The sequence below is a fragment of the Pogona vitticeps genome, chromosome 1 (genome assembly GCF_051106095.1).
Source record: "Pogona vitticeps strain Pit_001003342236 chromosome 1, PviZW2.1, whole genome shotgun sequence".
Taxonomy (NCBI): domain Eukaryota; kingdom Metazoa; phylum Chordata; class Lepidosauria; order Squamata; family Agamidae; genus Pogona; species Pogona vitticeps.
In genome coordinates, this window is record NC_135783.1 from 78,899,586 (window position 1) to 78,912,865 (window position 13,280).

The window sequence follows — 13,280 nt, forward strand, 5'->3', positions numbered from 1 at the left end:
CCTAGAAATTTATGGAGGATTGATAGTAGGAGTAACTTATGATAGTAGGAGTAAGAATCTGGCTTTTTCTGAGGTTACATAACCTCAATATGTTGTATATTCTATCAGCTAGAAGTTTACAGTTGTCCTCTCTCTCTCTCTCTCTCTCTCTCTCTCTCTCTCTTTCTCTCTCTCTCTCTCTCTCTCTCTCTCTCAGATCCTCTTTCCGGCAAATAAATCTGGACATACTATGAAACTTTTTAATAAAGTAGGTAAAATCTACCAACCAAATTGGATTGACTGATTTTTTTAACCAAATGTAATAATTGTGTCTTCTTTGTCTGGCATTGATTTATCAACCAAGTGAGTGAGTGATTTTTCTGTACCCATGTACAGAAGGTGAAGACTCCTCTCAATAGGGTTTAGAAATTCCCCTATTGGCTGGATGGCCAATGGAGTTCAAGAAAGGACAAACTGTTGGGAAGCATGCCAGGAACTATCTGGGCAGATTTTACATAAAGAGGATTGAACTATATGGGAAACTCACCCCCCTCCAGCACAAGAAGGAATGGAAAGCAGTATCTGTCTGTCTGTCCATCAGTCTGTCTGTTTGTCTATCTAATCTCTTAATGCCTGTTTGAATATAATAGAAATCCTGACTTCCTATTTTTGAACAACTATAACAGAACTAAAACAGATTCTACAAAGTCCACTTAGACCTCATTGGCGTTATGATTTCTTAATTTTATACAAGTAATTATTAAAACATGGGGAAGAGATAAATGTAGAGAATTACGTTAAGTTTCTGGCCCAGCTGAATTAATTGAATTTAGTTCTTGGCCCATTTTAGAGACCACTTCCAAGTTCCCATTCCTAGACAGCCTAGCGCAGGCTTGCCCCCCCCCCAGCTTTGGTCTGGGATACCTCATATTATTTGCCAGAAAGAGGATCTGAGAGAGAGAGAGAGAGAGAGAGAGAGAGAGAGAACAACTGTAAACTTCTAGCTCAGTGGTTTTTAACCTTTTTGAAAGAAACGCCCCCTTGAGCCATTGAGTAAGTTATCACCGCCCCCCTCCTCGCGGTGATGATATCTTTCTTATTTATTTATTTATTTATTTATTTATTTATTTATTTATTTATTTATTTATTTATTTATTTATTTATTTATTTATTTATTTATTTATGATACTTAAATCCAATGACCCCTGAAAACAAAATTCAATTCTAAGAAAATGAAATGCCCCCAAAACATTTAATGATTTAGTTGCAAGCGAATTTTAAGATGCAAAAAGAAATATAAAAAGGGCATAAAAACAAACCACAATGCAGGAACTAAAAATTTCAAGACGAAAACTCTGAAACTAAATTAAGATTGGAGGAAAATATATATTCATGCACACTGTAAAAAGGCTGCAGCCATCTTAACAGGTTTGGCTTGCTCCAGGGCCCCCCTACCGCCCCCCTTCTGCTCCAGCGCCCCCACACCGCCCCTTTTAATTCTATCGCCCCCCGTGAAAAATGAAATCGCCCCCTGGGGGGCATTATCGCCCACGTTAAGAACCACTGTTCTAGCTGATAGACTATACAACATATTAAGGTTATGTAACCTTAGAAAAAGCCAGATTCTTACTCCTACTATCATAAGTTACTCCTACTATCAATCCTCCATAAATTTCTAGGAAGCCATACTACGGTTGATGTTTGTCCCTCCTTCAGTTTCTCCCTCCTTCAGAGAATTCTGCAAAAAAATAAATAAATAACAATCTCCTGGTTCTACTGCTCCCTCTTTCACCTTCATCTGTCTTTCAATAGAAATCCTCCTTTGTCTTGTCTTGAAATGCAGCTGGAGTTACATGAGGCTCTATCCTTAGATTCCTATTCGATTTCGTTTCTTACTTCCATTTCTGGTTTGATTTAGTGTAAACAAACTCCTATCTAATTTATCACAACATTTTTATTGTTATGAGAGAGAGAGAGAGAGAGAGAAAGGACAACTGTAAACTTCTAGCTGATAGAATATACAACATATTGAGGTTATGTAACCTCAGAAAAAGCCAGATTTTTAATAACAGACTAACTTTAGATGCAATTAGATGGCCCAGTTATTCTGGCCTGGATCAGTCTAGACTGTGCTAAACAGGGTTGCTTTGAGATGCAATATGTCATTTGGGCAATCCTTGCATCCATATGCAAGAATCAACTATCTTCTTTCCTTTAAAAGGAAAGAAAAAACAACTACAGGAGGCTTCTTTTTAATTGTTGCTGACTGACACAGCACATTGGTGATGCTTTGAAAGGTTTTTTAAAGTGTATTAGCAGCAATTCAAATGGAAAAGTTCCTCTCTCTTCCCCTCACACACACAAAAACCCAATCCCCCTAAACAAAAATAAAACAATATCCTAAAGGACCTAAAAGGTGCAGTAGCCATCAATCAGGGGCAGGGTGGTTTGTGACAATACATAAGTCATGTGGTTGCTGGAAAAAGGAGTGACCAAACTCTGACCAAACTGAAGGACAAATCTGATCATATGCTTTGTTTGATTACAGGTGCAGTTTCACACTTAAGCAATCTAGTTCAGTCAATCGGAAAATTAGTGTTTGACTCCCCATCCTTAATAACTTTGAATGTGCATTATCAAAGAACTAGCAACCTGAGATGTTATTAAAAAGAAAAGAAGAGATTGTAACTAATCTTACAATCTATTTTCGGAAGTAATTGCAGCATATATATCTGTTATGGATTTCCAGAAAAGTGTTCCACTCACAGGCATTTTAGAGAGTACTGATATTCTGTTTGAAACATATGATTCATTGAATTTTCCAAAATGTATTTTATATGAACTCTTGGATAGATCAAATAAGTAGGTCAAGATGGCATGGAGGATTTACTTTCATCGCATGAGTTAATCAGACAGAACGTGTGTGTTTGACTTTCAAAATGACATTGAAAAGAAGGCCTGACAAACAGCAAAAAGAAAATGTTTTTGCTGGCCAAGTTGATTGAAGATGGATATAAACCAGCAGAGTTCCAATTTATAAAAGCTGTGCCTAGTTAGTTCCTCACATGTTAGTCAAAAATGCTGATTGTTATGCAGAAAGCTGCATGGGCAGCAAGGTTTTATGGCATGTGTGAAAGATTGAATATTATATATGCCAAATTGGGATGGACACTTCAGTCTATTTCTGGCCTATATCAGTTCTGCATACTTTCAGTAATAAGTCCATTCTATCTAATTTCTACCTTAGTCTGAGAAGTTCTGGACATCTTCCCCTAGCAGTGGCCAGAAGGACAACACAGAAGACGTAAGCTAAAGATCAGATGAATAAGCACCATTCCTTCAGTGCATTCTTTTAAAATTCACTCTCCAAAAATGACAACAGTGTAGAGTGATGCCTCCAAGATCCACACCTGCTAGGTCAGCCAGAGGAACACAGTGGTCTATCAGAAATTGCTGAAAAGTGCCTGAGAGAAATCCCAGGGATACATCAACAGGAATATGCTGTCTGTTCAATATGGTTGGTAACTTGAAGTGGCCAATCATTCATTCACTCTGCCAGAGTCCAGGCTTTCCAAAGTTTTAGCTGAATGCTTTAAAAGTTGCCCTAGGATTACTCCTGCTGCTTGTGTCTCTCCTTGTCCCCAAAAGCCCAGAATGTCTCTGTGACAGTGAAAAGAGGTGAGTGGGCATGGCAAGTTCACAGTGGAGGAATTTTTGCTACTTGGACAGAGAACAAAGGGAACAACTTTTGGCTCTCCAGATGTTGCTGGACTACAGCTTTCATCAGCACTAGCTGTCATTGCCACTTGTATGAATGTTGGGAGTTGAAGTCCAAAACCACCTTGTGGGCCATGCTTTGCCCACCCCATCCTAGAATTAGGATTTACACATTCTATAATCCTAAACAGGAGGAAAATGATCCATACCACCCTAAATCTTCTACCACTTCCCACTGCCCCAAGGTCTGGATTTTCACCCTTGAGACCAAGGAAGCAGAGACATTATATCAAGAGTGACCTTGATCACAGCAGGTTATCCCTGCCTTCATTCTGTTTACAGGAATCCAAGCAGAGGGGCTAAGGAATATGAAACCCTCTTCGAATACACACAGCATACTTGTGATTAGAAAGATCAACAGAAGCTTAGTTGCCAAACCAAGCTGGAAACAACATGGAGAATTGGAGATTTATTTATTTTTTATTTTCTGCTGTTCTGACTCAATTGACACATGGTTTGCATCTAGTGATGTCACTGCACTGCTGCAATGCCCATTGTGCATGTCCCATTGTGCTAGCACAAGGTCCATTAACTGTTTGTTGCCTGTTTCCAGAGTCAGCACAAGGACAATATCTGATACCAGTTTTGCAGCACCAGAAGTTACACTAGTGACTGAAATCCCCAAGTGGGCATTTTCACTCTGCTATTATGTTGTTTTTAGGCCATTATTTTTAGAACAGAAACTCTAGATAAATGTTAATTTCCCAGTAGGCAGCCTCTCTGGTGATATCATGATATATCAAATATTATACTTGATATAAAGGCTGTTTGGATAAAAGACATTAAAAGACAGTAATAGGAAATTAACAGAAGATGCTTTTGTTTCTGAAGTAACTATTGTTTCTGAGTATATATGCATCATCTCATCCTCCCCCCTCCAAGGAATCTCAAACTCATATTCCAACAATCATTACATTGGTATCTGAATAGTCAGACTCAGTATGTCTGGAACATTCAGCGTAACTCTACATTTAAGTGCAATGTGTGGGCTTACAAATAGTGAAGAAAAAACGGTATTTTAATGCAAATTACAGGTAAAGAAACAGTAATTTCTCCTTTGTCTGCTTCTATAATCACAGCAGTAAATTTCTGATAGTAAAATGTTTGTTGATTTTCAGGATTTGTTACCCCCCAAATGTCCTATCTGCTGATGAATTTTCTTCCCCAAATACTCATCCATGGAGTTAAATATGAATTCCTCCCCTCCTTCTCCTGTCTCTTGATAAAAAAAACACAGCATAAACAGAGTCAATAAGAAATAAGAAGCATCATGTGGAAAATGGAAGTTGCATGAAGCTGGTTTTGTTGAAGTCACCAAATATCAAATGGGGATATACATGATTATGTTTTGATTCCTTTATCTGCTACCTTAGTCAGAATATACTATGCTGTATACAGTATTTTCTGTCAATAGTGTTTGCTTTCTTTTAAAAAAAATCAAGGTACGTTATGCCTGTTATCTCACATTTCACATTTTCATGCGTGGAAGGGAAAGATAGTAAAATATGAAACAGAAACTCAAGAAGTTTGATATCTTGGCTTGGGTTTCTCTTTTGAATAAGAGTGAAGAAAAGGTCATACATACTGTTAGTATGAACACTGGGCAGAGGAATGTAATGCTGGGCAAAACTGGCTGACATCAAGAATCAGGAGAAACTGTCATCCAAATCAAACCTATCTTCCACTGCAAAAATATTTTGATAACTTTTTGCTCCATTGTTCTGGACTTTTACTTGTATCTCTCCTTGTGAATTCTTGCCAGATCCAAATGCATAATTGAAACTATGCCCATTCAACACTTAAAAATTAAAAACTTAGATATACAAGCTGGAATGCCATGCGGGGAGGGTGATTGCTGAAAAGACCTCAGTTGACTTCAGTGGAAGCACATTTTCCCCCTAAGTCAATCAGAAACAAGTTAATACATTCACACTAATAAAAACATTGTTCTAAACATTAACCTACTTTTAAAATAAGAATGGGCTTCTGCCTCATGAGAGTGATTTCAAGAGCCTGGAAAATTACTTTTTGTACTACAGTCCTCAGAATCCCCCAGTAAGCACTAGCCATATCGGCTGGGGAATTCTAGGAGATGTAACTTTCCAAAAGTAACTTTTCTATGCTCTGTTCATTTCATTTAAAGACTGAACAAGTCTGTGTGGTGGCCTCTAGGGATGTAGCTGGACTACCCAGATGTAAGGTTGGTGTCAATACATACTCTACATGCAACTTTTAGGATTTTAGCATTGGTGTCATATCTAAAATGTTCATATATTTAGCCTGCATAACCAAATTCTATCATTTTCCTGTTTCATGTATCTACTGAGATTATTACTATTTTCATTACTGATCATGTTTGATGACTGACAGAAATGAATGGTGAAGACTTTGGAATATTCAGGGCCTAGCTCTTTAAGGGACAGATTTAAATATCATGTCATTTGTCAGTGGGTAGAGTTTATTAGAGGTCTAATCAGATATTTGAGAGAAGGGTTTTTTTTTAATTTGTACACAAATCTAATTTTTTGTAGATGATCCAGACTGCTTTTTTTGTTTATTTTATTCAGTGATCTAATATATACAGTATGCACATGCATATGTAGATAGTTGCTATGATTTGCCCTCAAGTGTAACAATGGACTTGTAGTGACCCTTATAGGATTTCAAAGTAAGTTTATTTAAGGAGTTCTATCCCTCAGTCAGTTTCCATGCCAAAGCTGGGGAACTAAACTCACATCTCCTGAGTCTTAGTAAATTACTTGAGTGATTGTAACTGACCAGATAGGCGGGATATCAATAAATAAATAAATAAATAAATAAATAAATAAATAAATAAATAAATAAAGTAAGTAAGTAAGTAAGTAAGTAAGTAAGTAAGTAAGTAAGTAAGTAAGTAAGTACACCACTCTGGGTACCCCCCCCCCACAGAGACATACACACCCTCAGTTTTGTCATTTTTGCCTCCAGAGATAGTTCAGGTTTGACTTCATCTAGAACCCCCTTGTCCATCTTTCTGGAAGTTAAGGGAATCTCCAAAGCTCCCAACACCATATTTTAAATGAATCCTCCCCCCCCCCCCGATCAGGGCTCTTTACAGTCAAACTTTATATCCACATATAGTGATCAGGAATACAAGAGTGTGGATGATCTTGGTTTTGGTTTCCAGTGACATAGCCTTACACTTGATAATCTTTTATAATTCCTTCATTGCTGCCCTTCCTAGTGTCTCTCACTTTGTAGTTGCCTGACTAAAAATAACGTGCTTCACTCCACTTTAGTGCATTGGCACCAAGCATAGCAATGTTTATATATTCCATGTGTTGCTTTATAGTTTCCAGTTTATCTTCTTGTATTTCATGTTCCAACTGTATGCATTGGACTTCCTTTTTCACTTCTGTGTATGCCAGCTACTAGATTCCTTTTGGCTTTAATATAGTTTTATCTTTAGTGACAGCACTATTCATACTTGTCCTTTGCTCTTACCCAGTAGCTGAATGAGTGCTTTCCAAGTCTCATCTTCCATCACATCTCTTGTTTCATTTTGGACTGTCTCATCATAGGATTTCCATGATAGGGCAATTTCAGCAGGAATTTACATTCCGCTTACTTTCAAGGTAAAAAAAAGTTCAGCAGTGCTTTATCATTGCAACTTGCTGTACAATACTAACAAAAGTTAGCTTGACTGTCACCACCGTTGCTCTCAGCTTCACTGACACACTCAGATCCCTTCACCGTGTTGAAGTGTACATCCAAGAAGGGGCTTTATGTCTATATATTCCTAAAATTTGCAAAAGAGAGAAAAAAAGGTGAAGTTAAAGAAAAAATTAATATTGAAGCTATATTTCTGAAAGCAAAATAGAAGTAAGAAGTAAGATCCACTCTTTGATTCTCTAAAAAGAATAAAAAAGAGGTAAGCAGAGGGAAAAGAACTCTCTGCTTGTCTCAACTACACCAGTTAAAGGCAATGAAGCTTCCTTTCCTTCAAAATGAATACATTGGTCTGGGCTAGTAAAATTACCTAACTGGGTACAGGACTGTATTGCAATTCCTGTGTGTATATTTCAATGCTATCAAAGTCTGTTTCATTTCAGCTGTTCCACATAACTATCAATGCACTACATAGGAAGTAACATGGCTAGTGGGATTGTGTTGTAGTGTTTGGTTGAGGAGGAAGTTAAGTTTTTAAAAAGTGTTTAAAGTATATGTCAATCTGCTCATATGCTGAATGAGGCGAAGAGCTGTGTTTTTCTTTGCTTTGTGAGGACAGCTTCAACCATAATTACTGCTTTGAACCTGCTTTGCTTCTCTCTCTCTCTCTCTCTCTCTCTCTCTGCAGTATTAAGTCCAGACAACCACCCTGGCCAACAACAAAACACATCTGGTAAAAGCTAGTGCTTCAGCTGAAGCAAATGGTCTTTTAAGCAGACTTGTGCACTGACCAGAAAATGGTTCACTTCATCCCAAATGTATTTAGAGACAGCCCATGTTGACACAAGTTCTTTGAAAACCTTGACAGAAAAATCAAAACAATGTGGCTAAGCATTAGGTGAAATGATGCAGTTCTCACCTAGGATAAGGCCAGACTGGAGCAATGTCTCCCACACAGTTTAAGAGGCTGCCCAGGAGACCACTCATATCGCTGCCAGCTGGGAGGCATCTTTCTCCTCTTGGGGAAAATACAGAGGTTCAAGATAATAATAATTTTAAAGCCATGCTTTGTATTCAGATGAACGCAGTCTGACCAAATTGGAATGATATGGGAGATGTGAAATCTGAGACAGACCAAAGCTCCATCTGGCCATTCCTGATTATTCAATTCTTTAAAAAAAACCTCTGGTTTATGAATGTGGGATATTGTCTTATTTATGCATAATTCAAAGCACCAGGAAATGGCCTGTTATTGCTGCCCTGTGCTGCCAGTAGAAAAAAGGATGCCAAGCTTTAGATAACAAAGAGCAGCCTGAATTTTGACACTACCCATGTCAGCAGTCAAGATGGTCTACAGCAGCTATTCTCAATGCTTTTTGGCCATGGTTGTAAACACAATAAGAAAGAAATATAGGCCAAACCAGGATTGTATAAATTGCATAACAATCTTATAAAGCAGTGTGTGGAGAATTACTTCCAGTCTAACACAATTTTTACAATTGCCTTACAGAATGTGGATTTCCTCTGCCAACACAATAACATCACTGCACTCTCATGCACTGATAATTTGCTAACAATTTAGATTCAGAAGGACACAGAGAGAAGTACCGTATGTTTTCATTTGATATATTTCTTTCATTTTCATTTTCATTTTTATATTTTTTCATAAGAAAAATTCTAGTATGGCAAGATGGGGGAAGAGAGAGAGAAAAAGAGTACAATAATGTGTCTAGCCGCTGTAGTTTCCAGAAATAATGAATTGGCTCCTCCTGCTCCTCCTTGTGGAGGCTGAACATCATCATGGTTATCTTGACTTTGTATCCGGAGCTTTAAATAATGAAGCTGTATCACATTCATACCCATCTCCTAGGTTCTTCAGTCAATATGTTCATTTTGCATACCTGCCCACTTTATTTTACTTTGGATTATCACTAATAACAGTCTGTACTTTTCATTTCTTGCTACATGACCTAAGTATTTTATCCTGCTTAATTTCATTGATTTCTTGGTCTTTATTCATTTACTTTAATACTTCTTTATTGATCAACATTTCAAGCAGGGTATTTTTTAGCATCCTATAATAAATTAACACTTGAAATGCTTCTGTATTTTTTATATATAGTTGCAATGCAGTATAATAGAACTAAGAATACAAAACAAGCTACAATGTGCATTCTCAAATACAGTTGAATATTTTTATTTCTTATGAATTCTCCATCTTAAAGGAGATCATAATAATAATCTTAGACCTGCAGAGCTGGAAAGGAAGCTATGGATTGAGTCCAGCCCTTTTCAAGGACACACAGTGGGGAATTGAACTCCCAGCCTCTGCCTCTGCAGCTAGATACCACTGAACTATCCAGCAGTTGCAAGGCATGTCTATTCTGAATTTTATTGAGTGACTATGATCCCACTGTTCTTTCTGTCAAATTCCAAGGCACTTACAAGTTACAAGGTACTACATTTCATTTTGGATCTTAAATTCATTTCTTCAGCTTCTTGTTTTCTACTGATTACTGTGAACTTGGTCTTTCTAATATGCATTTTAGACCACATTCATTTCTCACCTCATTGACTCCACTGACTAATTTTTACAGATCATCTAAACAAGTATTAATAATGTATAGTATGGCATGCCAGATATTGTCAATAAGCCATTGAGAATGATGCTGTCATTTGGATCAGGAATTGTTCTTCCAAATATGACACTGGAGTGCAAATTGAAAAGAAGTGGTAAGGGTATCTATGCATCCATGCTGTTCTCCTCTCCTACTTCTATGGCCGCTGTTATCTCATCATCAACTTTGACTGCAGCCTTTTGTTGGCAGTATAGGTTGCCAATATTTCCTGCCAACAGTTTCATCAGCTTGCCATGTTGGACTTTGTCAAAGGCTTTCTCATTGTCAACAAAACAGGCAGGCATACATAGCCATGTTCCTATGACAGCATCTCTCAAGTATATGCAGCAGAACAGAATCTTCAGTATTTCTCTTTCTTTGGCAATACCATAGAGCTTCATCTCCGCCACATTTCAGGAATGGATCGTGTTCTGTAGACCTGTTTGAAAAGATTCACTAAAACATCTAAGTCATCATCATGTATCAGCTTAGATACTTCTGCCAAAACATCACTGAGTCCAGAAGATTTGCTGCTTTTTGTTAGCTGACTTGGATTTTGGAATTTTATATTTCTGTACATTCTGGTGGACTGTTATCTTTAAACAGCTCTTTAGTGAACTCACAGTACAATTTTACTCATGATATCAAATATCACAGAATTATTATCAGTAGTGGGCAATGTTGTTATATGCCTACAAGCTTCTTGATCTTTTTTGTGCACATTAAAGGAGTTTTAGATTTTCTCCAGTTTTTTCTATTTTTGTGAATTGTACCACACTTTCTTGTAGGTTTTCTAATTTTCTTTCTTTCTGAAATGCTTGTGTAATTCTCTGTGCTTAATGTTAACTTTATTTTTCAGTTTCCTCTCTTCCAACTGTGCACACGACCTGGGGTTCAATCCCAGGTTGACTCAGCCTTCTGTCCTTCCAAGGTCAGTAAAATGAGTACCCAGCTTGCTGGGGGGGAGGCAATGTGTAGCCTGCATAATTACAGTAGCTTGTAAACTGCCCAGAGAATGCTTGAAGTGGTATGGGGCAGTATATAAGCAGCATGCTTTGCTTTTACTTCTCACATTGATTTGTATTTCTACTTCTGGATGTGGTTATTGATCACAATTACTAATATCTCTATGATGTTTAGAGCAATCAGCATTTGTATCTGAGCTATATGAGTGTGTGATCCTGTTGATGCCTTCATGAATCCCCTCATTTACAACAGAGTATACAGTTGGATCACTTAGTTGATTAATTTCTATGCTTCTTCTGGTTTTACCTTTTCTTTAGTTTAAGCCAAACTACACCAATGACGTGCTTATGATCTGAATTGATGTCAGTTCTGAGATAATTTATCAGTAGTGGGATAGTTTATTATCAAGTTAATAGTGTTTCTGTACCTCTGATTAACAAGGATATACAGTAGTGCCTTGAAAGACAAATGCTTCGCAGGATGAAAAACTCACAAGAGGAATGGTTTTGGCAATGGGGTTGATAACTCACAAGATGAATGTTCCTATGGCCGTGCTTCACAAGACAAATGTTTTCTGTTTTTTGTTCCTGCCTCATGTTTGCCAATTTTTAAATGTTTTTCTATAATGTTAAAAAAGTAAAAGTTTTTTACTGAAATTTTTGAAATCATCTGTACAATATGTATGGCTTTAAAGACCACTTAATAAACCCTTTGTAAGCCAAATTAGACTTTGTTCTGACTTTTATTTTGCCCATAGGCACATTTCGCAAGACGAATTTTTCGCAAGACAACATTAATCACGTAATGAATTAAATTCATCTTGTGAGGCACCACAGTTTTGTTTCTAACAAGATTGTTCATGATGCCATCTTGTAGGGATTTCCATGTATCCAATCGCCTTGGCAGTAATCTGAGTGTAGTGGTAGTGACTACAGTAGTGACTACATGTTTTTCAAAAGATAATATTAATTTGTTCTCCAAGTACATTCCATGTATCCCATCTGTATTGTCCAACAAATTCTCTGCAGGCTTTTTCCCTCTCTTGGAATTAAAATATCCTACCATGAAATTTAGGTGTTTTTTTAAAAAGTTGTTAATAGATAATAACAGCCTTGGGGGCCTCACAGAATTTTTCTGTACTTCCTCTGTCTATGTTTTCCTCACCCTTATTAGCAGTTTGGGTATCAGCTTGTATAATGGATTCTTCTATAATGTTGGTGGGATTTCATTTTAGTTGAATAATCATTACCTAGTCTGAAGTTTTTCAAATGAGGTTTTTGGCAGCAGCACTAGTTTTATGTCACAGTGACTGCAACTTCATAATGGTGCTGTGTATCATAACACAAAGAAACATGATATCCCCCCCCCCCCAATTAAAGACAGCCATGGGGCCCTCACACAGTACAATGCAGGAGCAGCCCAAAAAATCAGCTAAAAAGGCATACAATCTGCTAGCTTTCGTGAATCAAAGCCCACTTCTTCAGGCATACACTGGTGTTTTGTCATTAGTGCAAAAAATTTAGAAACATAAAAATTCATGGCAGATAGTTTCTTAGCGGTAAGTTAGAAAAGGTGCAGACTACATTGGAGGTGTGATTTTCAAGTATAGTACAAGAAATCATTGATTGAATACCACACCACAGTTCCTCAAACAAGGAAGCTCAAGCATTACACAAGATCTTCTTTTGAAACTACACGTTTTCCCAACCAAATAGAAACACAATGGAGAAACATGCACACCCTTTAGTTTCTCAGGTAAACTAATGTTGCCATGTCCACTCTGCAGAATGCAGATGTGAAAGCTATGTTCTAATATCCAGACCCTTTCTTTAGCAGGCAACCTGAGGAAGAAAAGCTGTATCAGACATAAAGCTCTACATATACAGTATGTTGTATGCATGTCCTCTTGCCTTTTGAAATTTTTTAACAAGAAAGAGGATGGAGTTAGCAAAGAGTGTCAATGGAAAGCAAGGTCAAAATCATCCATCCTATGTGAAAGAAAGAAGAAGAAAAGATGGGGAGAATCAATTCATTTGAAATGTGTTGTTAGAGAGACCCTTACAGATACCACAGACAACTAGATATCAGAAGAGTGGGTGTCCCACACACCTATAACTGAAATACAGAACTGACCAGAAAAGACAATATTGCTGGAGAAACTGGGAGGGAGCAGTAGGAAGAGAAAAAGACCTCATATGAGGCAGATTGTCTCAATAAAAGAAGCCATAGCTCTTAGTTTGCAAAACCTGAGCAAAACTTACTGGAGAAGACAATATTGCTAGGATGGGAGGA